The 26,656-nt window shown below is 47.5% G+C and overlaps 1 protein-coding gene and 2 long non-coding RNA genes across 5 annotated transcripts in view; 1 reads left to right on the plus strand and 2 right to left on the minus strand.

Moving 5' to 3' along the window:
* Klhl29 (kelch like family member 29) overlaps positions 1 to 6,483 on the minus strand; it is a 310,216-nt gene extending 303,733 nt beyond the window's left edge. Inside the window, exon 1 of the mRNA XM_076559386.1 lies at positions 6,205 to 6,483. The gene's annotated coding sequence lies outside the window, so the exon portion shown is untranslated. The remainder of the gene's footprint in view (positions 1 to 6,204) is intronic.
* Positions 6,484 to 6,951: 468 nt separating this feature from the next.
* LOC107401739 (uncharacterized) lies at positions 6,952 to 21,205 on the plus strand. 3 transcript variants are annotated; one of them, XR_006067031.2, is made up of 4 exons: positions 6,954 to 7,628; positions 10,506 to 13,410; positions 13,973 to 14,096; positions 17,691 to 21,204. It is a non-coding gene; the product is annotated as an uncharacterized LOC107401739 (long non-coding RNA). The 3 variants fall into 3 exon arrangements; XR_006067030.2 differs by having other exon boundaries at positions 6,952 to 7,628; positions 10,506 to 14,096; positions 17,691 to 21,205; XR_006067032.2 differs by lacking the exon at positions 6,954 to 7,628 and adding an exon at positions 7,664 to 7,744 and having other exon boundaries at positions 10,506 to 14,096; positions 17,691 to 21,205.
* LOC121825007 (uncharacterized) lies at positions 14,379 to 22,222 on the minus strand. Its single transcript, XR_006067035.2, has 2 exons — positions 22,117 to 22,222; positions 14,379 to 14,509 (listed from the first exon to the last, which is right to left on the minus strand). It is a non-coding gene; the product is annotated as an uncharacterized LOC121825007 (long non-coding RNA).
* Positions 22,223 to 26,656: the final 4,434 nt, after the last annotated feature.

Consider the following 26,656-nt stretch of genomic DNA (forward strand, 5'->3'; position numbering starts at 1 on the left):
TACATGCCCTGATGTATCATTAAAATATTTAGGATTCATGCCTGGAGGGCTCAGTATACATCCCACTTCAATCGGCTCCATGACTTGCAGTCACCTCTCTGAATGCTCCAGAGCTCTGCTCCATGGAGAGTCTCTCTGTGGAACAGGTTTTAACAGCGTTCCCTCTTCATTTTGAAAAAGAGAATTTTTTTAAGTTAGTTAATTTTTGCATGTATGAATCTTTTTTTTTTTTTTTTTTTTTTTTTTGGTTTTTTTTGAGACAAGGTTTCTCTGTGTAACATTGCACCTTTCCTGGATCTCACTCTGTAGACCAGGCTGGCCTCGAACTCACAGAGATCCTCCTGGCTCTGCCTCCCGAGTGCTCGGATTAAAGGCATGCGCCACCACCGCCCGGCTGTGTGTGAATCTTTAAAAAAAAAAAAAAATCTAATTTTGCGTGTATGCATGTGCCACGGCGTGCTTCTGGGAGGGGTGATTGACTGGCACCAGGAGTCAGTACTCATCTCCCTGGCCCAAGGGGGTCCCCTCTTCTAGCCCTAGACTGCTAGTGTGCTTCCTTCACATTTTCAGGAACAGAGGCCTTGTGAGATGACAGGTCTTCCCAAGGTTGCCCAGAGACTGGACTTCAACTCCCACGTGAAGCCCCGACTGCCACCCACTCTGCATTGTTACCAGAATTCAGCTAACTGCCCCTCCCCCGTCCCCCTCCCCTTGCCACCTGCTCCCTGGGCAAAGCACGAGGGACTGGAGAGACTTCTGAGGGAACATACACACCAGATAGGAAAAACAAATGTCAGTAATACCTGCTGCGTTTGATATTTGACATTGTTTCGACTGACTGCATTCCTACCAAGTTCTTAAAACCCGAGACCTACATTTGTGAGTGCTAAAGTGGCAGAATGCAGTGGTCTTATCTCTGGGTGTATGCCGTCAGAGAATGAAAAGCCTCGTTTCCGGAGATATCTACACAATCAAATTCACGGCAGCGTTACTCACAGTAGCCAAGAGGTGGAAACGACCCACATGCTCACCAACAAACAAAATATACATATGCTTGATGGAATACTAATCAGTCTTCAAAAGGAAGAAAATTCCGACATATGAGACTGCATGGATGAAAAACTTGATCGTATGATGCTAAGTGAAATAAGCTAATTAGGAAATGATAAAGCGTTTTGTTTCGCTTGCGTGCAGCATTCTGGATGGTCAAGTTTATAGAGACACAGAACAGAACGGTGGCTGCCCAGCAGAGGGAGAAGAGAACGAACACTGGCATCTAAGGGCATAGAATTTCCATAGCACAAGATGAATAAGTTTCCACAACCCATTGCTCGGTAACGTGAGTAGGAATACCACTATACTGTTCCCATAAAAACGGTGAAGATGGTAAATTCTGTGCTATTGTTTTAAGCCATAATTTTACTAAGTGGCAAAGTATGCATGTGTGTGCACAAAGGCAAATATATGCCTGTACGTATTTGCCTATATTTATCTCAGATTGCTCAATGATTTAAAGGTTTCAAAACGTCCTAACATGGAAGCCAAAGAGAGGCACCTGTGGTGACGGCAGTAGCCTTTAACGGATGGGGAGCTGTCCTTTTCACCCAAACCGGATGCCTGTCCGGCCCATGCTCCAGGGTTCTTGTTCGGGTGTCTGAGCCATCTACGCAGCTACAGCATGGAGTCCCGGAACCATTTCTATTTCATGAAGCTATGAAGCTATTCTGCCTCATGGGTGTGTGAGTGGGGGGTGGGGGGGAACACCTCTCCTTTCCCACCCTAAAGGCGGAAATGCCCCCAGAACGACGACGATCATTCTCAGCAGCAACTCTTTTGCAACTTCCGGTGATCCGCCAGCCTCTTTCTAAATTGAAGCTTCAGTTTTTCTGGCTTCAAATGGTTTCCTTGAAGAAGGTAGAGTCTGCCTGTCTGACCCCAGGTTTGAGGAGAGCAAGGGCGTAGCTGTTGGAGGAAGAGCTTTGGAGTTTGATTTCAGGATGGCTGTGATCCCAGCATTTTTTTTTCTCCTAGATTCTACTGTGGAATTTTGATATATACCTCTACTTATTAACCAAAATTATTATAACCACTTTCTATGGTTAAAGAAAAAAGCCATTGCATGTGACATATCTTGCAGGGATCACACTACCTAATTGTTTAAGCATATTAGGAGAGGACCTTAGATTTTTTTTTTTTTTGAGCAATAAAAAAAGATTCCTCTTCTGCATCAAGTAGAAACATTTCCCCAGTTTCTGAACATTTGTGTTGAGACGTGCCCTAGCACTAAGAAAGGTCGGGGGGAAAGAGGGGCGCATATCTGTCTCATTCTCCAGTCTTCTTTCACTGTAACTACACCAGTTTGGCTTCATTCACAGCCGGCAAAGGCTGGATTTCTTATTCCTGGTGTTTCTTACTCCTCCTACCCCCAAGTAGGCGCTTAGTTGACTGATTATAGAATCATAAGGTTGGCCATAATTCCATTTCTCCTTCTGACTTTGAACTTAAGTGTTCCAATTAGTTTGCCCGATCCTAATAAGTCAGTAGCGTGCAAATGCTTGCCTTGATATTTCTGAAATATACAGGGCTGTGATTAGCATGGGATTGCATCATTAGAAAGCAAAGTTGAAAGAGGATGAGCAAAATCATCGCTTGCAGGGAAGTAAAACTGCCTGTTCTGAGGACTTACAATGTTACTGTGATCCTAGAGACACTTGGCGCTATGACTAAATATATATTATATTTGGGGGGGAAATCCTCTGATGTGCCGGAACCTTCTGGCTTTATCCATTACTGGAAGAGAAAAGATCTTACAGAAGGACAAGCCCACTCTAATACGCAGCTTTGATGGCTCTTCAAGTCCGATAGAGCTAAAGACACAAAAGAATCCTCATACCACGAAAAGAGGAGGGGGAATGGGAAAAGAGGGTAAGACGGAGAAGGAAAGGGAGAGAAGGGTATGAAGGAAAAACTTTAGTCAATTCTGTTAGAATAAAACTGACATCTAGTCATAAGGTTAGAAAGCTTTATAGTAAGCCTGTGAGGAAAAAGGAAAACAATCTCTCTCTCTCTCATCTCTCTCTCTCTCTCTCTCTCTCTCTCTCTCTCTCTCTCTCTCTCTCTCTCTCTCTCTCTCACACACACACACACACACACACACACACACACACACACATACACACACGTAACAAATGGGACACTAAAAAGCTACATCAGCTCTGATGGTGTTATCTGAATTAACTTCTTTATCTCTCTGTGTTACTGGGAATCACGTAAACTTTTGGAAACTATGTAAGGGAGACGGGGACATGCTTTCAATTAGGAATGAGCTGCAGCCAAATCAAATGATAAATGGGAGAGGGGCAAGATGGTACTGCTGAAATTGATGCCAAAGATTTATAAGGTTGATTAAGTAAACAAAACCAGAGTGGATCACCATGGAAATGCATGAATATTGAAACAGGCAAGATTTGAATAGACTAATGATATGCCTCACTTAGACTGACAGTGTTGGTAACAAGTGTGACAGTCCATCTACACCAACATCTACACTTCTAACATGTTTATTCCTAGGAAACAGGGGCTGGATTTAATGATTCCTTTAGTAATAGCTTACAAGCAAAATACGTCTTCCAATCTTAAAAGAATACGGACTCCATTCTCATCTACTTAAAAAAAAAAAAAAGAAAAAAGAAAAAAACCAAAAAATGGCTTTATGCATTTGCGTTCTGGATGCAAGGAGCCCCAGTTAGCAGAAGTCATTCTCTTGGGCTTCTCGGTAGTCTTTGTTCTAATAAACCCCTCACAAAACTGAATTCTGGCATGGCTTTTCTCCCACACTGAGTATGCGGAGTGTGACCACCATTCATTAGAAACATAACTTAAGAGACCCAACATTAGGTCCCCACCCCCACCACATACAGAAAAAACCAATAACCCTTAATCTATTTGTTTCCATGGCTACCATAGGATGTTTTATTTCAGTAAAACTCTTAGGTATTTCGTTTGGATTGTTGCTTGCAAATGGAAGTTGGAGACCTATTCATTTCCACAACTATAGTGGAAATGGGAAGACTGGACCAAAGACAATGTTTTTCTTAATCATGGACTAATAAGATCCTTGTGCAGAAAAGTTATTAAAATTGGCTAAATGCATCAGCCCATAAGCCAAGTTAAACATTATTAAATTCCTATAGGGTTTAAGGGCACACATGCTACTGATTCCCTGATTTGTAGTAAGGTGATAAATTTAATGCACTCCAGAGCAATATATGGTACCATAGACACTGCGAGACACTGCTCCATGCATGTAGGAACCTGCAGACTGAGTATGCATGCCTGACAACCAACCCTTAAATTATTATGTTTACCAGATACGTTTGCTCCAAGTGTCAGGATGAACAATCTGAACAGTTGTTCAACACCCCCCCTCCGCCAGTGAAAAATAATTAAAAAGTTAGCTCTCCATCTCCCCCCCTTAATTTAAATTTAAAAAGTCAGGAATGAGGTGGGCTAATTAAACGTGCTGTCATTCAGCCCGAACGGAAAGAATTTCTCAAATCTGCCCTCCCCAGGCTGAGTTAGCAGGAAGACCCACACCGCAGGGGAGAAACTCTGTAGTGACTAGACAAATGGCTTGAAAGAGAATGAAATGAGGATAAATACAGCTGTAACCAGGACAGATCTGTCACTGCAACTGGAGTCCGAATCCTAGCGTTGCTCAGCTGAGGAGGGGCTGGAGCCTGCCGCGGCGGCGGAGGAGCTTGAATGTCCCAGAGCTGAGGAGTGGAAGTTTCTCGGCAGCCGCAGCCCGGCGTCCTCCACGTCTAGTCCCTCCGGCGAAGAGGTCTCGCCTAATGCTACATAAATATCTGCGTTCACGATTCGCCCCGGGCGCGCCGCGTCGCAAACACCGTGGGGAGAGAGGATACGCTTCGCAGAGCCGCGCGTGTGGCAGCAGCCGCTGCTCCTCACCCATCATCATCCCTGGGGACCCACCGGGGATCTGTCAACTGACCGCCGCCGCCTTTCGGTTCCAGAGGCCAGCGATGAGAGAGAACGTGCTTCTCAGCAGGCGGACCCAGGCATCCAAGACTCACGCTTTGCAGTCGCCCGCTCCTCTGAGAACAGCCGCAGGCAGGCAGTGCGTCTCCGCCTTCCCCGGGCAATGCACATCGAACCTGCCCCGGGAACAGCCTCGGACCGAAACTGGGCTCTGGGCTCCGCGATCTGGGTTGGAGCGAGCACGCCTCTCTCCCCTGGGGCCTGGGGCTGACACTGCCCAGCGCGGGCACCCGCGCACGACCGCAGATAACCCTACAAGCTTTCCGCCAGCTCCAGGCCACGGAGACCCGGACGTGAGCCCGCGGGCAGCCCGCACCGCCCGTGGCAGTCCGGGCGCGCGGCCACACTCCCACCTACGTGTCTCCCGGTCCACTATCCCACACATAAACAACCCCTCCCCACTCGCCACCACCTCCCCGCCCTTCGCATCCCCGAAGCTGTCCTCCCACCTCCAACCCCCGCTGGAAACCACAAGGTGTCAAGGGAATGAACGGGAGGTCACCACACGGTCTGTGTGGGTTCCATCCAGAGGATTTTCAAGCTCTTCTACCTCGAAAGTTACTTGGGATCCAGTGAAGAAACCCGGTCCCCTAATGCTGGATCTGAGAACGCCAGGGGCCGAACCCATCACCTAGCTTCCCTTGGCACACGGGCGCTCACCTCCCCAACACGCAGGGCACACGGCCGCCCTGGGGACCAGCTCTCCAGTGCTTCCTGGGCACCCCCCCCCCCGGCACTGCTGGGGCCCTGAGCCGCGCAGGGGGAGGTGGCCAGGAGAGGGACGCACACGGCCGGGCCCGGCCCAGCGCTACCCAGCTCCGGTGTCATATTCGCTTCCAGCACCTCCGACCACAGCGACAGTCCCCCCAGGCATTCCCTGCATAACACACCCGGGGGCAGGAAGTTTTTTCCCCCTTTTTTTCCATCCCCAGAGCAGCGCAGGCGCAAGGGCTTCTGCAGGCTTGCGAGTCCAGACGCGGGAGGCTTCAGCTCCAGCCGCCACCACTGCCAGAGCCGAGCCCAGCGTTCCGGGCTCCGGGCCCCGCTCCCAAGTCCTGCCTGGCCCAGTAGCTACCAGGACCCTGGGATCCCCCAAAACCCCCGCTCCGCATCCTAAGAGCCCCAACCTGACCCGGCTCTTACCTGCGGCCGCGCCGCTCCGGCCCCGGCCCGACGCGCAGAGAGCCCAGGGTCGCGGATGGGTGCAGGAGGGCTGATGGATAGGGGACGGCGCCGGCGGGTAGCGGTAGCTGGGGCCGCTCGCGTCCTGGCCGGGAGAAACGGATCCAGGTCCACCTCCTCGCGTTCCTGCTCTCCGCCTTCTCCCCCTTTCCCTCCTCCTCCCCCGCCGCCGCCGCCTCCCGGCAGCCCAGGGAGGATGCCCGGGAGAGGGAAGTCAGTCCTTCTGCCTGTCAGCCTGCGCGGCTATGCGCGGTGCGGCGCGGCTCTCATCGAGGCGGCGGCGGCGGCGGCGGCTCCGGCAGCATCGCCCCCGCCCTCTCCCCGCAGCCGCGGCGGCCGCGGGGCTGGGGCTGGCTCCGGGCTCGGGGCTCGGGCTCCGGGCGGGGGCTGAGCTCAGGCTCGGCGATGGCCGGGGCTGCGGACGTGCGCTGCGGAGCCGAGGCCGGGGCTGGAGCTGCGGCTAGATCGGCGGTGGCAGGGACAGCGGCGACGGCGGCGGCGGCGCGGGGGTTGGCGCGGCCGCGGCGCGGGGACCATGCTCCCTTCTGGCTCGCTCCTCTCCGGGTACCGTCTGCTTTAGCTGCGAGGGAGGCGGGCTTCGGCGCGCAGCCAGGGGCGGGCGGAGCCAATCACCGGCGCCCGAGTAGGCGGGGGCGGAGGGTGGGGGAGGCGGGGCGCCCCCGGCCCGGCTCAGCGCTCGGCTCCCGGGGCCCCAGGGATCCCCGGCAGCAGCGCGCCGGGCCCCGGGCTCAGTGCCAGCGGGTGTGTCCATCGTCGGTCCGCCGCCCCCGCCCCCTGCGATGACTCCCGGCTCGCCGGGCTCCGTGGCCGCGCCCGGCAGACTCACGGCGCGTGGCCGGGCTGCTGGGCCATGGCCTCCGGGTTCCGAGAGCTCAGGGTTGAGGGATCCGGACTGAAGGGAGCTTTCCCTCCTGCTCTCAACACCTGAGGAAACTGGTGGAAAGTTTGAGAAAGAGAAGTCCAATCGTCTTTCCGCTTCCGCCCTCCCTAGGACACTCCGGCCACGGGAAGGAGCAGGAAATGTCCACCTCTCCGAAGGACCACCGCGAGCCACGCCAATCCGGTCTCCTTGCATCTGCCCTGACTCCTGAACCTATGAGAACTTTTGCTGTTTCCACAGACCTCCCTGGGTTGTTCAGACCACACAGGCCTGTCTGACTACTCTGACACTCCAGATGCAGCAGCACCCGGCCAGCCAGCCAGCCCTCCCAAGGTCCCCTCTGCAGGCTGTGTACGCAGACCCTAACTGCAACACTAAGAGGAAACTTGGGCTGGAGACCTGTGGCTACCCGGTGTGGGCTTTTCCATCTCGCCAGAACACTTTTTTTTCTGTGCCTGTCTTCCTTGGCTTGCTAACTCTGCAGGTCTGTCTGTGTCTTATTCCCAGCCACCCCTGACCCCGCCCCCGCCCACCTGTTTTGAGATTCAGAGGAAAACCCTGTGACTCCCCTCCACCCTCCAGGCCAGTCTGAAGGTTATGGTCAGTGGTTCATGTTCCCCCTCTTCATTTCTCTCCATCCATAACACCCCTCTCCCCCCCCCCCCCCCCCGCTTCCGGGAAAATGCTCGGAGGCCTAAGGGTCTGGTTAGAAATTGGGGGTGGGTGTCTGTAATGGGGGGGGCACTGCTGGTTCTTAGGTCCACTCCTGACTAGTCTACCAGAGAAGACAGAGCGTGCCTGTGGTCCTTCCTCTCGGAGGCCTCCTATGATGTCAGATCCATAGCTCTGCTCTCTTGGCTATAACTCAGCGCAGGGGTTGTGTATTCTTTAATATCTTGTAGGAAGCACAGTAGAGTGTCATGGCTGATAAATAATAAATAACAATCATCTACTGAGGGTAGCAGGAAAACTGTCAGCGAAGAAGAAGAAGGACACCAGGGAGATGGTCCATTGGTGTTAGAGTAACTGCATTTCCTGGCATAAATATCAGAGGAAGTTTTGGTGTATGAAGGTTTGAAAGGCTGGTGTGTGTGTGTGTGTGTGTGTGTGTGTGTGTGTGTGTGTGTGTGCAGAATGACTGCATCCCAGAGCCATCTACCCCCGTGACAGGACCTCCAGGACAGCTAGTGTGACAGTTAGGCAGTGACAGAGGATCTTCAAAAGGGGATAGGGTGGGAGCTGAGGGGGGGGGAACAGGTGTTAGAGGTCCTCAAACCACACCTGAAGGTGAATGGTCAGTCTGGTTGGAATACTAAGTTGGTGCAATGGTGAATGAGGGCCTGGAAGAGGGTAGATAGTAGGTGAGAGAGTCTGGGTCCCTTGGGATTTAAAACAGATGCATAGGCAATATCCCAGGCAACTCAGTGCAAAGCAAAGGAGGTCGAAGCCACGGATATGCCAGTTCTGTGGGCAAGCCGTCCTCTGAGATGATCTGTGCCTGCACACCAATCGTGAGCGATACAGGACTCCGCCGGCTGCATTCTGAGCACTTTCCTGTATAGCGGCTGTGGGCGTTACTGAATGTGGCCAAGGTTTGTAGGGTCTGAAATAGGTTAAAATCTGGCATTTTTGGACCTGTGTAGTTTCTGACCAATCGTTTTGAACGATCCTCAAGTGAATGAAGAAACAGTCCACTCCAGGAATCCTTCCTGGGCTCTCTTTAGGTGAGACTAGAAGAATTCTCCCAGTTGCCTTGCTGAGCATTATCATGAGCATTATTATAATACTCAGCAATATCACAGAAGAGAGGCAGACCTGAGCGATGCCGAGGGTGGGGGGTCTGGAGTGTTGTAAAAATCTCCAGATTTGAAGCTGGATAACTGTTCACAAGGGGGTCAAAAATGTGTGTGTGGTGGTAGTGGTGGTGGTGGGTGAGCTGTACGGATTAGAATCACAGAGGGTGTGTTCCCACTCCCCTCACCCTTCCCTCTTTTCATCTGAGCCCAAATGCAAATCAGATCTTGAGAGAGCACGTTTTCTTTTGTGGAATTATGTCTGGCTATGAGCTGTTTGTTCTGACGCTCGCTGTTTGTACAAAGGTCCGCCCTGGTGCAGGTTTAGTTCTTCCTTGTTGTTGTTGACTCGACACAAGCTAGACATTTGGTAAGAAGGGACCTGGAGTGAGAAAATACTCCCGCCTACTTGGCCAGTGGGAAGGTCTGTGTCTTGTCACATGTGGCAGGGTCAGAGACCCTAGAGAGTTCAGGAGAGGCTGTTGGTCAATGTGCAGCCTCACTTATAGTGGAAACCCATACAGGATACACGCGAGATGCCAGGACCACGGGTCAACCACCAAGGACAGTGGCACGTGAGGAGTAGACTGGCTTAAAGCCTAGGAGAAAAGCTACGTTTGCGGTGGGTGGCAGAGCTGGAGAGGTGGGTCTACCCAAGTCGTTTGGAGCCCAGAAGGTTTGTGAGTTTAAGATGTCAGACACTGTGTTATTACAGTGTTGGAGTTTGACTTTGCTTTAATTGTTACTGTGCCCTGGTCTTTCTTCTTGGCGTAAAAAAGTATTTAAAGCTGTTTTTTGTTTGTTTGTTTGTTTTATAGGAATCCACACTTGAGAGGCTGTGGACTGACTTCAAAAGATAACTTGGACTTTTAAAATATTGAAAAGTAAAAAAAAAATGGTTATACTGAGTTTTACATTATGATATGAGCAGGAGATCTTAGGATAAATCAAAGAAAACGTTATTGGTTGAATAGTGATGTGTTTGTGTTTCAGATTGACAAGAGATCAGTTGTGTGTGTGTGTGTGTGTGTGTGTGTGTGTGTGTGTGTGTGTGTGTGTGTTTCCAACTTGACACAAGCCAGAGTCATTTAGGAAGAGGGACCCTTAACTGAGAAAATGCCTTCATGAGATGGGCCGGTAGGCAAATCTGTGGTGTATGTTCTTGATTAATAATTAATGTGGGTGGGCCCAGCCCATTGTGGGTGATGCTATCCTTGGGCAGGTGGTCCTGGGTTCTATAAGAAAGCAGACTGAACAAGCCAGTAAGCAGCATTCCTAGATGGTCTTTTCAGTTTCTCCCTCTAGGTTCCCGCCTCGAGTTCTTGCTCTGACTCCCCTTCCTGATTGACTGTAAGATGAAATAAACCCTTTCCTCCCCGAGATGCTTTTGGCTGTGGTGTTTATCACATCAATAGACAGTAGACTAGGACTACTCATGAGCTCCATTTCATCTGGATCGTGGTAGTTCATTCCCCCATTCCCACTGCACCCAGGGCCTTGGGTCCATGTTGTGTGAGGGATCTCTCACCTGCTTTCATAGCTCTCACTTATGTCTTGATCTCTTCCAGGTTGTTCACTCCCTTGTTTTGTGTGCCCTGGGACAAGCTCCGCATTTGGCATGGATCTCTCTGCACGGTACTTGGGAATTGTTGGTTGCGCACGGGGACCTTTCTGGCCATAGCTGAGGATTTCTCCATTGTGGGGTGCATTCCCATAGCCAGCCCTTTTCCTGTGCTGAGTCACAAGTTGGCTTCTAGGATCAGGATTAATATGCATTCATCAAGTGGGTGGGTTAGGAAAGAATGGGCTCATAATACACAGGGAAGTGCATTGGAACACTCCAGAACATTCATTTCCTCCTCAGAACGTGTGGCATTCTTTCTGCAGCCAGACAAGGGCCTTGTACTGGAAAGTCCCTGCTCTTATCTGTAGGAAGCCACCATCAGGATGGCCAGGGAGTCACATATATCTTCTGTGCCAGGATGGATTTCTCCCTTTATTTGTGTCTATAGCAACAACCTCAGCAGCGTAATCACTTACTTAGTGGCTACTGCATGCTGAGCACCATACCAGTGTCTCGTATTAATGATACCTTGTCAGTCATCACAGCTACCTGTGGAATTGATATTATTGACTACCTAAGTCCAGGGAGGATGAGATGAGCTCCTGCAGTCACCCAGCGAGCAGGTAACGGAACTGGAATTTCAGTGTGCTCACTTCCAAAGGTACTCTTTTTGTTTTCTCCCTCCACTGAAAACACCAATGCAACATCTTTTGCGGGTAGCCCAGCATCTTCCCCTTGCGGTGGACACGGTGGATGCTGATTTATGCCTTTACTCATAGTCAGTTCTGAACCCAGAACTAGAAACAGTTTTACACTACAGAGCACTCATGTAGACGAGGGGCAAGCGTCTCTTTGATTAGTGAATGCATGGGTTCCTTGGAAGAGTGGAAGCCTCGTCAGAACCCTCAGGTTTGACAGGACATCTGTCTCCAGCAATACAGCGGATATAAACAGAGCAGCTGCCAGGCTCTCTGCTGGCTGAGCTTGTGCTTCTATCGCAAACCTGTTTTTCTAATATAGTGCTCCACTAAAACCACCCCTACTTGGCACCAAAAGCATGAATAAATCCAACCCAACCAACTGTTCTTCCAGTGGCTAAATCAGTCCATAAAAATCTGTGTAGCACCTACTGTGTGTCCTGCAATCTAACCCCACACCCTTGACGGAGACAGGAGGTAAGTCCCAGTTGCTGAAGTGTTCCTGGGACCACCTTACTCTGTGATGGGTCACATTTAAGCTGGGGACTATTTAACTGCATACCATAGCTGATAGTCATCATTTCACCCTGCTTATTCACAGCACAGGGATTAAGGCAACTAAGTAACATTTTTTGAATTGTTCTTGACAAGGATTAAAATAACAACAGCATTAGCACATATTATCACTTACTGTTCATATATGGGGGAGGGTCTCCAGATGGGAAGGGGGGGTCACAGATATCCCCAAGAGCAAGGCTGGTCAGGATGGTTTCTTGGGATGGGCAAGTTCTAGTAGATCTGGGGTGGCTGGAGTATTGGACTAAGGAACTCATTCTGAAGACAGTTTCTGAAGCATAACGCATTTGCTAAAAGCTATTGGGGGAGGGGTGAAAATGAAAGTATAATTCCTCTGTTGCCTAAATCAGTGAAATATTTATTATATTCTAAAGCTCAGAATGGCACTGGTGCTGTCTTTTTTTGGGGGGGGGATTCTTAATGGCAAGAATTCAGCACCTTTTTTAGTACCACTTGTTTGCAGGTGGCAGGGGCGCTAATTAAACAGAGCCCCTAACAATTTTCCTGGGTGGCTCTGACTCCCAGACTGGCAGGAGACGTAGTCTGTGTGTTCCTGGGATCAGCTTCTCTCCCCATTGATGCCGTGACGCATCCACGCGGGGGAGGGCGTGGTGGTGGTGGAGGGACGCTGCCCAGAACATAGTTATTGGTTAATGAATTATTTATAATGATCAAGCTTCAACTTTACTTTTCAATGTTTAAGAAGAGGCCAGTCTTTATGGGAGAGTATAAAAATAAAACCCAAATGATGGGGAGGATCTGGGAAGGGGAATTTAATTGCATTTTGGAGGATTCTTTGACTCACTGAAGCCTGTTCAGTACGGATAAAATTCAGGAGTCTTTTGAGAGAGGATTGAGCCCCGATGGCTCCTGACATTTCTGAGCTGTTTTTAAGAATAAAGAGGCAATGAGCTTGCCTGACCCCCGCTGTGTTCCGGAGTCCATTGATGTCACTGTTTGTCAACTCCCTCTGGGTTTTTGGCAGGGCTGAAGGCTGGGATCATGTCATGATGGTCATTCTGAAGCCCAGAATTAGACCAGAGGCGGAACAGTAGCCTCTTATATAGAACAGGGACCCAGATTGTTCCTGTTCTACTTATCCATTTATTATTTATTACTCTTTGACAATTTAATACATGCGTATAGTATAATTCGGTCATTTTTACCTTTCTTTCCCCTTTCTCATTCCCTTCCCTTCCCACTCCTTCTTTCCAAGTCTTCCTTCCCCCCCCCCATGTCATTTGTTTGTTTGTTTGTTTTGATTTTAGTGACCCGCTGGGTTTAATTAGGGTTGTTTGCAGGAGCATGGATGGGAGGTTGTTTACTGGAGCATGGCTAACTAAGCAGCAGCAACTGCGTTGAAGAAAATGACTCACCCACCCCCAATACCATTAATTGCCAATTCTGGGCGATGTAGGGCCTCGTGAGCCTTCCCCCACCCATTCGGGGGTGTTGACGGGTCCCATCTTGTGTGGGTCTTGTGCAGGTAACCACAGCGGCTGGGAATTATCAATGCAATGGTTATGTCATGTCAGAAGACCGAGTTCACGCCACTCTTTCCCATCTTCCCACTCTTGTCATCTTTTTGCCCCCTTTATTCAATAAATAAAGCGGCGGTTCTCAACCTTCCTAATGGTGAGACTCTTTAATGCAGTTCTTCATGCTGTGGGGACCCCTCCCCCGGACCATAAAATTATTTTCATTGCTACTGTTGTGAATTGTAACGTTAATATCTGATAAGCAACCCCTCTGGAAGGGTCATGACCCACAGGTTGAGAACTTTAGTGCCATGTTCCCTGGTCTTCACTAGGATTCATGCTGTCTGATTGTATGCCACAGTCTCTATGTGCTTCGGAGGCATAAGAGGCAGAGGCATGAGCATCTTAGTATGGAGCTTTAGGCAGCAAATCTCATTTCTATCCGCCATTTAACGAACAGAGCCCTGGCCAAAGCTTTGTCTAAGGAGTTTCTGTTTGTCTTCACTCCCAAAGCAGAGATATCCTGTGGCATATATACTAGTCACAGCCAGTCCTTCCTCCAGGGAGTGCATCCTTTATTTTCTCCACAAACGGAAAGCCTGAGAATGAGATGCCTAGCAGTCTGAGTTTGCAGTATCAAACATCTAATGGTTCCAGCTGCTTGGGGGAGCCTTTGGAATACGTAAATTTTCACTTCCTCTTGTTCTCTATTTCTGAAGCTGCGCCATGCACTTCCGGTACACAGGAACCCGGGAGGAGGAACTCCTGAGCCAACAGCCCGTGGAAAGGTGAACGTCAACAACCTTGTGCAGAGGCCCCACTCTTGAATCAAGGGTGACAGAGGTAAGGAAGGAGACGACTTATTTAGCTTTAATAAAGGCCATTGAGGGTCCACCGCATCTTACCAAGTATTTGAAAAGAGCCCCAAGTCTGTGATCCAGGCCACCATCTGGTCCAACAGTACCTTGTGGTAAGAAAACATGAGATGCGAATTCTAAACGATGAAGCTGAAGAGTTCGCCAGCTTGCGTTCCCAGAGGATGCATGGGCTTCCTGTCCTAAGGGAGCTTTTCTCTTGGATGCTTAATCGGTGGCTGTTTTACTGAAAATTCCACTCACGTACAGCTGCTCAGAAACACATTATTTTTATTTATTTAAGACTTATCACTGACCGACTTCTGAGAGGTCCGAAGCAACTCATAGGTTAAAACACACAGTGAAAGGAGGTCTTCAAGAGTGAAGTAGAGGAGATGATGCCTAAGAGAAAGAGATGGGGGAGAAGCCTCAAGCCAAAATATAAAAAGCACCTCAATTAGGCTGTAGGGGAAAACAGGGCAGCGGTACCTCATCATCTGATTATACAAAGGAAGGTGCATTTTTTTTTTTAAATCATAGCATAAAATGCTCTGAGTGGAAACTGCTTAAACATGATACTATTGTCACTGGGAGAATGGAGTAGTCTTGAGATAAAAAGGTTTCAGCCCTAGCATTCTGGGAAAAAAAGGTGTCATACTACCACAGCCCTATCTATCTATGTTCATGCACTTCATGACTCTCGGAGCTTTGAACAATATTTACCAGAGGGTTTTTATTAATAGACCCTGATCCTTTATAAGTTGTTTTGTTGCAGATTCAAGGAAAGGGGCAAATGAGATGCATTTCTTGCAGACAGTTGTGCATCTTCCTAGACAACAGCAGGTACCTTCTTACTGGCATCCAAGCCCTCAAAAATGTCAATATAGTTTCAGACAATTTCAAGATTATCTTGAGAGTTCTGGATGATATAAAAGTTTGGTAGAAACAATTAGAATTTAAACCTGATTGGAATGAGGCCAGCTTGGACATTAGGCTCGAAAACTGAAATTGTTTGGGACCTGGAATCTTTGTACATCAACCCACAGGATAAATTCAGTTCAACCGAACTTAGGATTTCAAAATGGTGGCAGCTAGAATCTCATAATTATGATCAAGACTGTTGTTTTTGGGCATAAAGAATGCCATGTGGTGGTACATGTGTATGTGTTGTTCAAAGGCAGCAGACCTGTGAGTTCAGGCGAAAGAATATAAAAGAAAGATGTACCAATGATGAAAATGCCAATAATAGCAGACATTCATTTAGCACTTCCTGTACATCAGACATTGTTCAAAAACTCTTTTCTCCTTCTTTCTTTTCAAATGTTAAATTGTTTTTCTTAATCCTTACATCAAAAGATGTGGAAATCAATGAACCCCGAGTGTAAAATTCTCAGTGCTGACACAGAGAGAAGGCAGATAGCCTGCCATTACCAGGGAGTCTGAGCCATCCAGCAAGTGGACAGTGTGGTTGGTTCCTTGTAGACACAAGTCTCAAACCCCCCAAAGGGACGTTGGACTGTACTTTGCCCCAGATAAACTCCGGTTGCTCATGGCTGATGGTTGTACCTCTGGTACTGATGAAGTCTGGCCTAAAGTGTGGAAATTCATCTGACAGTGAACGTAAGAGGTTCAGTTGTATTAGGCATCACCCCCAAATTCTTAAAACTGTCTTCCACAATACCGAACATAGCTGGGCGGTTTGGGCTTAGGAATGCTTATAAAGTTGCAGTTAGATATCAGTTAGAGTTGTAAAGTCAGCATTCCTGAAATCCAGGAAGTACACCGTACCATGCCCATTCTTTCATAGGCCTCATCGAATCTAAGAATGTGGAGGTACCCAGCCCCCAGGATGATATGCAGGCGTTCCCAATGCTCTTCTTCACTTATTTATTTTGTGCATGAATACATGTGCCTGCATCATGTGTCTGTGTGAGTGTCCACATGCCACGACCCATTTCTGGAAGTTAAAAGAGAGTCACTTCTCTTCTCTTGCCTTGTGGGGTTCCAAGGATTAGAATCCGGTCATGAGCTGTACACCCTGAGCCTTCCCGTTGGCCCAGGGATTCTGAACTCTTAAGACTGGACTGAGACAAAGGGTTTATTTCCAAGCTCATGCGTGAAACTATTGGCTGTAGGCCTTCGGTCCTTGTTGATAAGTATGTCATTACATGGCTACTTCAGGGTGTGGCATTTTGTGTGTGTGTGTGTGTGTGTGTGTGTGTGTGTGTGTGTGTGAGAGAGAGAGAGAGAGAGAGAGAGAGAGAGAGAGAGAGAGAGAGAGAGAGAGTCAGAGTTCAGAGAGAGCATTTTGGAAGCTGGCCATTTCCACAGTTATCTTAGATTCCATTGGGTCCATTAAGCTGAAGGATGAGCAAGGGAAGATGTATTTTCTGGAGCTCAGGAATTCGGGATTTTGAGTATCTTGAGAAAATTGGGGAATGTTAAACTTGACAATGAGGACGGACGGCTCAAGAAGGCAGGGGTTGTCTTAGTAGAATCCTTAATATCTAATTACCAGAGTTGGAACGCCTGTAGCTACAATCCGAATGGCTCGTGGGGAAGGTCACCTTTGGGTAGAGTGGAAAGTGGGGGAAGATGGACATAAACAGAGTTGCATAGACCTTTGCTAATTAGGTTAATCAAGGCAGCAAAACTGTAAGTACAATGAAAAGCTTTTCTTATTTGGCATGAGCAGAAAATTAAAAAAAAAAAAAAAACGGAACAGATAAGTGATTGCAGAAAGTTGTCTGATGGTAAGGATTTCTGCAGACCAAACTCTTCCTGAGTGCTACCATGTACCAGGCAAGGTGCCAGGTGCCGGGGATACAGAGATAATTAAGAAAAGGACACTGCCCTTGAGGATCTCCCTGTCTAATGGGATAGCAAACCTAAATGAATGCCACTCAGCATGATCAATACCATAATGAGAGGCAGTCCAGGTAGACCAGGGAGAAGGAAGGCTTTATTAGTGCCCCCTAGGGGCAGGTGAGTCCTGGAAGACCGACTTTGCCCAAGGATCTGGGAGAGCAGGAATTTGCCGAGCAGACAGAAGGAGGGGAAGGCAGAGAAAACAAGAGCCACCCAACATTCAGGTGGAGCAGAACCCGTGAGCAGGGGACCCTGCTGGTGCTTTGTATGATCACAGCAAGCCAGTCACGGTATTTGAGAGGATCAGGGAGGCCACTTTGCAAAGAGCCCTGGGAACCTGAACAGAGTTCAGAATGGGCAGAGTAGAACTGTGCACAGAATGACCCACATAAGAATCAAGTGGGAATCCTGAAAACACAGATTCCGAAGTCTAACCCCCTCATCCACTTTGGCCTTATTCTTCACCATAAGTCTCTTCCTGTACTACACTACACTCCCCAGCCTCCCTTGCAGTTAGACTACATTTCCCATCATCCTCTGCAGCTATGTTATGCTATTTCCTATAGCCTCCTTTACAGTTAGGTGTACTCATGTGACTGAGGTCTAGCCAATGGCATGTCAGTAGAAGAAACCTGTGCCATCTCCTGATCTGACCTGTTTAAATTTGACCTTCACCTTCTCCATTCCTCCTTTCCTCTTTTCTCTGTTGTTGTAGACAAACACAGGTACCTTGGAAGTTCAGTGTTGAAGACTGACAGATCATCAAACTTGAAGAAACCCTTGGAGATGGCTGCCCACTGATCTAGGACATTCATTTGGGTACTTGATGAGAATGAAAAATAAATTCTGTTCCTGAGCTACCACCATGCACATCGGGATGAGTTTTAACACCTGCTCTTCCCTGAGCACAGCAATTGACTCGGCCTCTGGGAAGAGAGTTGGAGAAATATATATATTGGCAAGTTCCTCAGTTGAGTTCGAGAATCAGTGCTGGAGGGCAAAGGATACCCACGCCCTTGCAGACTTACAGAAGACCCATGAACACAATGCTATTGGCCTTGTAGGATGGGGAGGAGAGAGAAGAAGAACTTTGCCTCCTTATCTCTGCCAAAGAGAACAATCTGACTGAAAAGGAAGAGAGAACTTTGGTAAGGGAAAATTGAAGTTTGAGATGAGTAAAGATATTCTAACGGCACCAAGCTGCTGTAATTGAGCTCAAGCCTCTTGGGCAGGACAAATGGTACTCCAGGGAGTAGAGAGAGCTCACTACTGAAGATGTAGTATAGATCTTCCTTCCACTGGCGAGGTTTAAGGAATGTAGAGACTGAAAGAAACTGGAATGCTAGCGATGGCAAAACAGCTCTGCCTTTCAAAGATGGGAAAGAGCTGGCAGCTCCAGAAGCAAGTTTCTCCTATTCCTCCTCATTAAATTCCCTGATCAGAGTATTGAGGACGATTCATGAGCATATGAAAACAACAACCAACCAACCAACCAACCAACCAACCAACCAACCAGAGCAGAACTCTCTAGAATCCAAAAGCAAAACTCCAAAAAAGTAGATGTGTTCCCAGTTTTGTGGTAGGCTCATGGACTGATTAGTCTTTTTGTTCGATGACACAAGCTACCATCATCTGGGAAGAGGGGACCTCAACTGAGAAAATGCCTCACCGTGGACAAGTCTTGATTAATGGTTGATGTGGGAGGTTCCAGAACACTGTAGGCAGTGACACCCCTGGGCAAGTAGTCCTAGGTTGTATTAAGAGAATCAGGCTGAGTAAACCATGGGGAGCAAACCAGAAAGCACTTCTCCTCCTTCACTTCCTCTTTCCCGGATCCTGTCCTGCTTGAGTTCTTGCCTTGGCTTCCCTCCGTGATGGACTGTGATTGGGAACCCTTTCCTCCCCCAAAAGCAGGTCATGGTGTTTTATCACATCATTAGAAAGCAAACAAAGGCAGCTTGTTAGAGTATTATGTCAGGGAGCTGTTTAGGCTAGGCAGACACAAAGCATACCAAGGCTGGATACTTATTTGGGTATCTCATGATGAATTTGTGCACAAGATGAGGTACAGTGGGCCTTCCACACTTGTGAGTAGGACAAACCAAGGATCATAGCTATTGGGGGAAACCGTGTCTATGTTGGCCATGAAAGGATTAATATTTTTGATCATTATTCCCTAAGCACTACCACACAGTGACTATTCATTTACTTTGCATTAGGTATTATAAGTGATCTAGAGATGATACACCACGCATAGGGGCACATTCATAGGTGGTATGCGGTGATGCCACTTTACATAAGGGATTTGAGCATCTTTGGGTTTTGACTTTGCAAAGGTCCTAGAATATGTCCCAGGACAGCAGCAAACAACAGCTGTAGTTTTAACTGCATACCGGAATACCCAGTAGGAAGATTTAGAGTTTCTTTATGGCCATACTCAAATATGCTGACTAATGCCACTGTAAAAAAAAAAAACAAAAAAACAAAAAAACAAAAAAAACATTTGGTATCCTTACTAGAATTATAGATATCAATGACTTCTTTCATACTTAACAGATTTTTAGATAAAATGCAGAAAATACTTTTATTGTCATAATAAGGCCCAAAGAATAGACTAGAGCACTAAACTAAATCTAATGGTATGAAATGCAAGAAAGAAATTGTAGCATTAGACATCTAAGCCTTAAAGAGTCCCCTGTGAGGTCAGGGTGAGAGCCATCAGCTACAATACAAGAGAGGACATCAGCTACAATACAAGAGATTATAGCACATGATGTCATGGCGTCCGTTGGCCATGTTGTTTACCTGCTCCAGTCATAAAGCCCTTGATGGTTTGATTGAGGGACGCCTGATGGAGGAGCAGTCTAGGTTCACTGGGAGTCATGCCCTTTGTGGAATTTAGTTATGATTTCCTTTCTGTAAGATGCCTAAGAGATCCAGAGGATACCTACCAGAGTTTCACCTGGTAGAGATGTGTTGGTGGGTATCAGAACTTTCTTATTTGAAAAGTATCTGAAGAACTGAGGAAAATGGGTCCAATGTCCAGGAAGTGCAGAGGTTAAGTGAAGCCTCTGGGGTCATCTGAGACCTGTACATACTTATCTGAAGGGGTGTCAGAAGCAACAAGGCTTAGGGAAATGGCCTGGTGGGCAATTGTGGTGCCTTTGAGAATGAGCTCTCTAACCATCTATCAGCTGCCCACAAGGGATGGGCTGTCTATAGAGAAAGAGTGGAGAGCAGTCGACCCCTTTATGATGACTTAGAAGAGAAGACTGATTGGCATCCTTCCAGATATCAGTAGCTGCTATTATTGGCCACTATTTCTAAGAACTTAAAGTGTACCTGGCATTAGCCGAAGCAGGTTCAAATGCTCTGCCTGGTTTTCTTGGGTGGTGTAGCAAATTAGCATGGTACCATTGGCTTGAAACATGGCACATGTATTATCTTACATGGGAACTCTAAACTTAAAGCGTCTTTAGCACAGGCCCTTCAGCATACTCCAGGGGAGAACCCTTTCTCTTGCTTCTCAAGCTTCAAGGGTCTCCCTACATCCTGTGGCTCCTGGTCCTTTCTCTGCCTTCAAGGCTCACAGCAACACAAAATCATGATTTTTGCCTTGTCTGATTCTGACCTTCCAGCCTTCGCTCAGAGGGGGCTCTTGGTACTATATAGATCCATCTGGATAGTCATAATTTATCATTAAATTTCAAGGTATTGAAACCATATCTGTGCAGTTCCTTTTTCATGTAAAGTAAGATGATCCCAGCTTTGGGGGAATTAGGAATTAACAGCATAATTTAGAGAGCCGTTATTCTGTCTACCCCCAGCCCTTTTGTATATTGACTCATTTAACTTATGGTCTCATTGCTCTTGAGAGTTGGGTATCGTTTCCACTCAAACAGAGAGAAACAGCTCAGGGAAGGTAAATAGACCCACGGCAGTGCCATGCTCAGATGTGGCTGGGATCTGAACCTGACTCTAGCCCAGTGCCAGTCCTGAACCACCGTGAGTTGTACCACTGGGTGGGTTATCCTGGGCTCAGCCAGAAATTTCAAGCCCTCACAATCGCTTTTCTTTCATCGTGTTAATTTACTCATGACGTTATTGTGGTCTATTTTTTTTCTAAACTGTACCGTGAAGTCAGGCACGTCTGGCTAATATTAAATTTAACCGGTTTCTCCTCTTGCTAGCGCCTTAGCATCTTCATCTAGCAGCTTCTTCCTTTCCTGGATTCTGTCACCCCGGGCCTTCTCAGACACAGGAGTTTGGAACAGTGTTATTTTCTGAGTTAGGATCTGACAATCTTTGCAGACTAAAGGTTACACAGCTGCAAACATTTGTTTTGAACCCATACAAGGCTTTCCAGAAACGCTGGTTAAAAGCCTTGCGGTTCCTCAGGGCAGCCGGCAGTAGCAATGTTGGCACCACATGCTGGGGTGGGAGATGTACAAGCACAGCATTGAGGGGGGCAGGGGTGGGGGGTGGTGGTGGAGCTACTGCTTTTCCCTCACAGGCCCTACAGAGTGGGCAATGAACAAGTGTCCTGCTCAGGCCCCCTGCACTGGGACATTTATTCCCACATCTGAACATCAGTGGCCTGGTTTACCCCCATGCCAGGCAAGCAGAGATAAAGCAAGGGAGGGCCCCCATTCTACAGATGAAACCCTGAGGCTCAAGCACTGACTTGTTTGCATTAACCAACTCAGGGTAGAGAGGGAGGTAAGTTTAGGCACCTGGGTTCTAGTCTGTCCCTGGGACAGAGAGTGTGTCGTATCTTTTCTCAGGCCTTCTTTCTAGCATGTTCCTCTTTGACCGCCAGGGCCTTCATCAGCTACCCACAGCCCAGATCTGCCTGCATTGTGCTATCCTGGGCCCCGGAACAAAGCAGAATGGCATGTGTACTGCACCCAGCTGGATGGAGAGAGGCCTTGGGCACATACACGGGGTGGGGGGTGGGTGGGTGGGCAGGATGTCAGGAAGATTCCGCCAGCATCAGGCAAATGACTGGAAGAGTTCACAGGGCTCAGGAAGGGATGGGCGGCCTGGAGTCAGGAGCTGTATCCAGATTGTGGTAGGGAAGAGGTGGTCGACAGGCTTCCCACCCACCGGGGGCTCGCCTCTTGTTCAACTATGGGCACTACCTGACCGCCTGAGCCAGTGGTTTCTAGAGGATTCTTCACACAGCAGTGTCACAGAGAGTTTGTCAAGTCCACACCATAGGCGCCGCCATTGATGCAGGACCTGAGGGTCTAGGAAGGAAGGAAAGTAACATTAAAAAAAAAAAAAAAAAAAAAACTTAAAAAAAAAAAACTAATGCCAGATACTGGGCTGGAAGGGCCGCAATTGCCCTTCCTGGGTATCTGTTTTGTGAAACACACTGACTCTGGACGCAAAGAAGAATGCAGCACAGCCCCCTCAGATTGATCGAAAGTCACAAGCCAAAGATTACAACCCCGGACAATGTAGGACCCGGACCGGGGATTTTCAGTGAAGATAAAGAAAGTAGTAAGAGTAACAAGGGACAAATGAGGAGGAAGAGCTGGGCGGAAGCACCGAGCCTCTGTTTTTATGGCAGCGCTGGGGTATTAAGGCTACGACAGGAGCGCACGCACGCACGCACGCACGCACGCACGCACGCACACAGAGCTTGCTGCCACACAACTACTACTGCAGCTTGAACCCAGGGCCTCACCCATGCTAGGCAAACGTTCTGCCGCCGAGTGACACCCTGACCCAAGAGGTGCCACTTTTAGGACTCGTCTGCCCAGGGGACTCCATTTCTTAAAGTCCACACCCTCCTGCTGTGTTCACTGATGGCTTTATAGCCAGTTGGACTTTTCCCTCCCAACACACACATGTATAAAACGTATTTAGGTCATAGCCATCCCTCATTTAACTCCTCTAACTCCTTCCTAGACTACCCCTCTACCCTTTCTTTCTTCCTCCCTTCCCCTCCTCTCTGCCCCCTCTCTTTCTGAACCCTACTGAGTCCAATTAGTGCCCGCCATATGTGCCTAGGTACAGGGCCAGTTACTGGAGCATGGACAACCTACCGTGGACCTAACCCTCAAAAAAAATATTGACTCTCATTTTCCAAGGCTAGCGAGCCCTGCCCCCCCCAATACTGGAATGCTGGCTGGCTTAATCTTGTGTAGGCTCATGCTGGCGACCACAGCTACTGTGGGGTTATGAATGTAACTGTCCTGTCGTGTCTGGTAGACAGTGTTAGGCCTGGTACCGTTGGATCTCTGGCTCTTAAAATAGTTACGTTCTTTCTTCTGCAATGTTCCCTGAGCCGTGCGCAAGGACAGAGTGTGATATAGCCCACTTAGGGCTGAATACCCCACAGCCATTTGTTCTCTTGTGCTACGGCCAGTTGTGAGTTTCTGTGCTAACCGTCTCCTGTAAGAAGCTTCTCCTAGGAGGGGGTGAGAGTGAACGCTACTCTATGGTGCTGTGGGATGTTCTCTATGCTGTGAATGTGTTGCTCTGATTGGCTGATAAATAAAACGCTGATTGGCCAGTAGCCAGGCAGGAAGTATAGGGTAGGTGGGACAAAGAGAGAGGAGAATGCTGGGGAGTGGAAGGCTGAGGCAGGGAGACGCTGCCAGTCACCGTGATGAGAAAGCAACATGCTAAGATACCGGTAAGCCACGAACCATGTGGCAACTTATAGATGAATAGAAATGGGTTAATTTAAGGTATAAGAACAGCTAGCAAGACGTCTGAGCCATTAGGCCATACAGTTTGTAAATAATGTAAGTCTCTGTGTGTTTGCTTGGGTCTGAGGACCATGGGAGCCAGGCAGGAATAAGATAACTACAGCTACACTATGGGTCTAAGGGTAGGCATTTAGAAGGCAGTTTGATACTATGTCTATTTAGCAAAATAGTAGTAGTAATGTGTTCTCTCCTCCAGGACTCTTTAATCTTCCTGTATGTGGGTCTTAACCAAGTGAACTTCATTTCTTGGAAGGATCCGGTCCCAACAGTCAGCATATCTTTGATAAGATGGAGGAATGTGAAAGAACTACTAAAAACATTCGATTGATTTTTCTTAACAAAATACTTTATTAAGTTACAATTTATATACCATAAAATCCATCCATTTTAAGTATGATATGAAATGAATTTTAGTAAATGGATAGAAAGGTGCAGCTGTTCCCACATCCAGCCTCAGAACACTTCAATTATCAGAGAGAATAATTGAAGGGCGCGATACTGTGAGTGTGGGTTCACTGGGCCTACTTGAACACACATTACTGAGAGTGTCGCACCTAGGAAAATCTGCCAGTATTTTTTGAGTAGTTCCTTCATGGTGTGCTTTTGGGGGCAAAGAACGTGAAATGAAGCTGAAGGGGGAAGAATCCGTGTGCTTGAAATCTTAAGAAATCATTATCTATTTTGTGGCTCACTTCATTAATAAACAGATTATTACAAAAGTAATTATTTTAGAGATGGGAAGTGCCATTAGCCGGTACTATGTTGTTGCCTATTGGGACATATAAGAAGTCTTTTTAATTTGCTCTTCAAAAATCACTTACACCCACAAAACCACTCCAGTCAACGAAGGAAATCCAAGTCTGGGCAAACCTTCGTTACCATGGTAAAAACAGCTTTACCTTTTTTTTGTTTTTTTAAATTAAATTTATTTATTTCCAGTCAGATTTGCTTCCTCTCCAGAAGTCACTATTTGGGTGTACGACTAGTTTGCTGAGAAGGGCCCCAATCCTAAGACTTTGTGAAAGTGGCCACTCACGCATAAAAGGTGCCTCGTAGTCACCCAGGTCCTCAGGAGGGAAGAGAGCACTGAATTGGGTGAGTTCTACAGGACACACCCATTTTAGGAAGCCCAACAGTCGGCTGGGCCTAGTGGTACAGTCCTGTAGTCTTAGTTATTCAGAAGGCTGAGGCCGGAGGATAACAAGTGGAAGGCCTGCCTGGACTACAGAGCAGGTTCAAGGTCAACCTGAACAATTCAGGGAGACCCTACTTCAAACTGAGAAGTTAAACCAGGGCTGTGGATGTATTCCAGTGATACACTTGTATGGTATACATGAAGCCTTGGATTCAAACCCTAGTGTGAAGGAGAGAGAGAGAGAGAGAGAGAGAGAGAGAGAGAGAGAGAGAGAGAGAGAGAGAGAGAGAGAGAGAGAGAGAGAGATTAGAAGAACTTCCCCGCAGAGTATTTTACACAGCTACACATCCCTGTCCTTCATCAGCTTGCTCTATGATTGTTAGGCTGTAGGCTCATGAAATATGAAATCTGTCTCCAGGTGAAATAGAATCAGTTTTCCTATCAAAACTGAGAAAAATACAAAATGCATGATCTTTATGTTAGAAGGGCTTCCAGTGCCCTGGAGTTCTGTCTGTGGGGATACGGAAGAATGGACATTGTTCTCCTGTCCACTTGAGTGGGAAAGACAGATTCCCCCAAACTAAACTGGCATCACAGACTTACTTCTTTTTAAATTAAAAACTGAATTTATCATACAGTCAAAAAGATTTACCACCTTAAAGGGACAACCTGATGCATTTTTACCCTGAACAAACTCACGTCAAGGTAAGGAGCAAACACACCCCAAGACTTCTCTGCTGTCCCACGAAGTCACCAACATCTGTTTCCTATCACAACTGATTGGTTTTTTGCCGTATAAATAGAATCACACAGTATGCATTTTTTTAATCTGACTGTTTTTATTTCATCTCAGTGTCTGCGCAACTCATCATGCCATTCCCTATAACAATGGTTCTTTGTTTTCTTTCTTTCTTTCTTTCTTTCTTTCTTTCTTTCTTTCTTTCTTTCTTTCTTTCTTTCTTTCTTTCTTTCTTTCTTTCTTTCTTTCTTTTTTTTTTTTTTTGAGACAGGCTTTATAGAGTCCTGACTGGCCTGGAACTTACTATGTAGGACTTGAACTTGACATAATCCTTCTGCCTCTGCCTCCTGAGTGCTAGAATGATAAGAGTGTGCCACCATGCTGGCAATAGCTCTGTGTTTACACTATGGTATAGTATCCCATTTTAGAAGCACACCCTTGCTTCTCTTGCTAGCCACCCGGGCAGCCTGCAGCCTTTTACCTGTTCTATGGCCTCTTCAACTCAACATCATCCAGGCAGTGAACCCACCTGAGCAATCATATGAGTTCCTTTCCTCGTGGCAACCAAATGGCTGACAAGAAGCTCCTGAGGGAAGGAGGCAGGTTCATTTTGACTTACGGGTTAAGAAGGGAGACAGCGCATCATGGTGGGGGAAGGCAAGGCAGATGCATGAGGTACCCGGCCGCATCGTGTCAGCTGGAGGCCTAGAGCAGATGGAGAGTGGGGATGGACTGTAAACATTTCAAGACCAGCCCCTAGTGACTCACTTCTTCCAACCAGGCTCCATTTCTTAAAAGTCTTACAATCTTCCAAAGCAGGGCCACCACTTGGGGACTAGTGTTCAAACAGATGAACTTCAGGGGACTTGTGCATGTCACACCACAATAGTATCAGAAACGCCCATTTCATCTAAGCTGCACGTTTTGTTACTGGCACAAAGCTGTTGATAATGTTATCTCATTAGCCGCTCACTATGTTTCCAGGGATGACAGGCCTTTCATTATTTTTTATTAGTAGTTTGCTTTTTCTCTTTTCTTGGCATTTCTATGGATTTGTAAATTTTATTAGTTTTTAAAGAACGAAA

The sequence above is a fragment of the Peromyscus maniculatus genome, chromosome 22, assembly GCF_049852395.1.
Source record: "Peromyscus maniculatus bairdii isolate BWxNUB_F1_BW_parent chromosome 22, HU_Pman_BW_mat_3.1, whole genome shotgun sequence".
Classification (NCBI taxonomy): domain Eukaryota; kingdom Metazoa; phylum Chordata; class Mammalia; order Rodentia; family Cricetidae; genus Peromyscus; species Peromyscus maniculatus.